The sequence below is a fragment of the Dipteris shenzhenensis genome, chromosome 3, assembly GCF_047967505.1.
Source record: "Dipteris shenzhenensis isolate YYH24624 ecotype China chromosome 3, Dip_SZ_1.0, whole genome shotgun sequence".
Classification (NCBI taxonomy): domain Eukaryota; kingdom Viridiplantae; phylum Streptophyta; class Polypodiopsida; order Gleicheniales; family Dipteridaceae; genus Dipteris; species Dipteris shenzhenensis.
The window spans coordinates 52,097,820-52,101,695 of NC_141598.1; the positions used below are offsets into that span (position 1 = coordinate 52,097,820).

Consider the following 3,876-nt stretch of genomic DNA (forward strand, 5'->3'; position numbering starts at 1 on the left):
TCCATTGTGACATGACGGTCACATTCTTGACATCTCCTAAATGAGAATCAATACATAAACTTACCCCTGTATTATCATCATCGTTAGAGTCAAGGGCGAGCCAATTGCCACCTATTTTCTTCCAGTGCCTATATTGGAAATCCAAATATAACATTTGGCGAGAGATGTGGTACTTGACAACCACATTGTCCTAACATACATGGCATTGAAACAAATCACCCTTTTGTTCACCTGACCTGCTTCCCCAATTCACCCCAAGGAATTCCTCAAGGGCATTCTCATGTAGGCACTTGCATGACCACATGGTTTTTGTTCTGTGCATCTGGACATTCTGAAAAGAAGAAGAAAAAATGTGTAGAGGCATAAACCAAGACAACCTTACCCATTTAGAGCCAAATGTAAACTTCATGGCCATGCCCATATCGTTTGCAATATTTTCCTTATATGATTGCACTGTGCTTGTGTCCACCATGCTGCAATCCATGTCTTCAAGTTGTGGTGTTGCAATGCATTTAGAATGGCCATAGCCTGATGCCATACTTGGAGTAATGTACTTGGCATTATACCAATAGATATTTCTGTGTTTCAAAGCAGAGGACTTCTCTCCATCATGCATTTGCCTTCCTAAATCCTCATGAATGGCAGTAAACTTACCTAAGAAGCACTTGACTGGTTCCCACTCCTCAAAGTCTGAAGGAAATACATCTGCTATGCAAAAGTGTTATTTCAAAATACAATTTCAAACTGACTCATTACACTTAGATATCTTACACAAAATGCAAACTTACAATGCGATGGTATTGTTGATTGATTGCTTGACGGAGGAAGATGCATGTCCTTCCCCATGTAGATGTGTTGCAACTTTGCAAGCCATCCTTTCTTCCCAAGCTTGAACTTCATGATGCGGCCCTTCCATTCATGCAAAAGATCACCTCTCTTGCTCTTGGGAAGCTTATGTGGACCCTTGGCAGATCCTCTCATGATTATCCAATCATTCAAGTTATAGGTGCAAGGCACCCATTCACTCAGTGCATCTTTGCTCCTCTGGGACACAGAGGACATGTATGGTCTCCTCATCATGCTTGTGCAGAGGTCACAACAGCAAGAGTGGACCTAAAAGTGTAGCTTGGACGGAGAGAGCAGCTCCAATAGTAGAGGGAGAGAGAGGGAGAGGGGGGGAAGGTATAGAGGGTGCAACTGAAGGTGGAGAGCAACTCCAAGAGGTGTTGTAGCTAGGAATGGAGGGAGAAAGATTAGAGGGGGATGAGCAACTGCTCCAGGAGGTGTTATAGCTAGGAATGGAAGGAGAAAGAGCAGAGGGGAATGAGCAACCACTACAGGAGGTACTGTAGCTACTAGGAATGGAGGGAGAAAGAGCAGAGGGGGATGAGCAGCTACTGTAGGAGGTGTTATAGTAGCTAGGAATGGAGAGAGAATGAGCAACTACTACAGGAGGTGCTGGAGAGGGAGAAAGACAATGGACCAAAGGAGGAGGGGGCAGAGAAGCTTCCAAATGAGTTCCCACATTTGAAAAATGGAGGGCGAATGTAGTTGGACCAGAGAAGAGGAGGGGGCAGGCTTGCAACAAGCTGAGAGGGGGGGAAAATTTGCCCAGAAGGTCCCACCGCCTCTTGAATGACTTGTAGGATTGTTTGGAGGAGGTGCATATGGGAGGAGGGTTAAGCACGGGTTGAGGAGGGGGGGCAGGGGGGATGGTTTGAGTGGTCCCCAGTGTAAGAGGAGTAGCCAATAGGGGTTGTTTGCAGGTCTGTCCACCCTTCACCTCAACATGGCATTGCCCCACAAAAAGGAGCACTCCCATTGGTACACCTCAAATACCTCACTAATCCCTTGAAATTAGGAAACACTAATTGGGGGCCCTTTGGAGACCCCAATTCTCCCCTAATGTTCTTCACAAATTCCTTCTCTTGTTTCAGAGCACTCAAAACTTTACACTCCCATGTTATCCTACATTTTATAATAAAGAGTAATCTCCTAACAACAACAAGCGTGTGTGCGTGTGTGTGCACATTGCTTTTTATTTTAAAAATGTTTGAGCACACTGCACGTGTAACTCCATTCTTTTCATTACTATTAGTTCATCCTTCTTTTGGGAATAAAGGCCGTCAAATTATTATACCTTTTTTTGAAGAAAGGAAAAATGAAATTTGATATTTGTTTGGATGATTTAATGAAATGTACCAGGTAACCAGTCATCGCCATGTGTTAGAGCCACAGAGTCTCACATGTCAAACCCTATTTTGATACCATGTTGGAAGAGTTGCAAATCATGCCATGTGTCACTTATAAAAGTACGCCAAGTGCGAGGGTCCCACTCCCCGTCTCATAGCCACACAGAGCCTCCTCATCTCACAAAAGATCTTGAGAGGGATATAAGGAGGGGTATTCACCAAGCCTTTATATCCGAGGTTACTTAGGGTACACATGTGCTGCGCGCGCGCAAGGCCATGAGGCCCTTAGCCTCTAATTTCTACATTAGTCACATAGTCCCAAGGTACCATAGAGGGGGGTGTTAGAACTACACACATACGAATTGATTTTTTTTTGGACGGGTTAATGAATTTTATGTGTTATTGGCATGGTTTTTTATTACTATCCTGCCATTGTGAGAATTTCTCTAAGCCTTCTTTAGAACTTATGCCCTTAAATACTAAAGCTTTGATATGATATCTTTAAAGAAAGGGAAAAAATTGCTCATATATGCGCTATCAATAGGAGAGGTGCGAGTACTACCATGGTGATTTAGTTGATAGGGAGACATAAATCGGCACTGACAATTTTAAAAAATTGCTTGAGTGTTGCATCACGGATGACATAGGTAGCAACAAACCGGCACTGACAATTTGTAAAATTGCTTGAGAGTATTGATGTCAATGGGACCTAGCCTCCTCATGAGGCTGAAATTTTCCCCCCTTTTTGTATTTCTCTTTTTTCGATATATAATAAATTGTGTTTTCTCGGGCAAACAAGGTGAAAATCTCAGTAAGCATGCCAAAGGAGATGTAGATTAGGCGAACCTGTAAATCCCCTCTGGAGTTCGCATTCATGTAAGGACAACTTGATCCTTAGACTAGGACAACCTTTGAATCCCATTTCACTTTATCCTTCCATGATAGGCAGCATGCATTCATTTACACAAGATAGAGAAAGGCAAAACAAACTCTTAGCATTTGCCTTTGGTATGGAAAAAAAAAAAGAAACAACCACAATGGCAATGGACAAAGAAAAATCGTAGCTTTGAAGCTTTTCTGCTTGCACAGAACGTCGTGGTTTAACAAGAGAGCTAAAATCATTTGACTACGTAGAAAGGAGCCTGTTTTGGCGACGTCTTTTCCCATTGTGGGAGAGAAGCTTTTCTCGAGGGAACGACGGCGTCAGAGAGTCACGGAGCATGAGGAGTCGCGACATTATTGTGTCCCGCAATTTTATGTGAGGATTTTGGCGACACGAGGGCCATCCATCCATTTGGTCTCTTCAATCCCCTCCACCACGGTAGGTGCGAACGTATTCCTTGCTTGTTCATTAGGATACGATTTATTCAATGTAGGCAGGAATTTGAGAATTTTAAACATATTATACAAACAATTCTACACATCAATCATGTCTTGTCAGGATGGCCGAGTGGTCTAAGGCGGCAGACTCAAGTTCTGCTCCTCTAACGAGGGCGTGGGTTCAAATCCCACTTCTGACATTCTTTTGTCTGCTTGGGTTTTTATTTCAACTTACAATATGAACCCGCCTCCGGCCGAGCTACACTATTGCAAGAGGTTGCACCTATATATACTGTATTTTTTAAGCTTTGGCTTCATGAAAAATCAAAGAACACGTTTCTCATTATAGGAAAAAGCACTTTCG

The 3,876-nt window shown here is 43.1% G+C and overlaps 1 non-coding gene across 1 annotated transcript; it reads left to right on the forward strand.

Moving 5' to 3' along the window:
• The first annotated feature begins 3,628 nt into the window (after nucleotides 1–3,628).
• On the forward strand, nucleotides 3,629–3,712 carry TRNAL-CAA (transfer RNA leucine (anticodon CAA)). The gene has a single exon. It is a non-coding gene; the product is annotated as a tRNA-Leu (tRNA).
• Nucleotides 3,713–3,876: the final 164 nt, after the last annotated feature.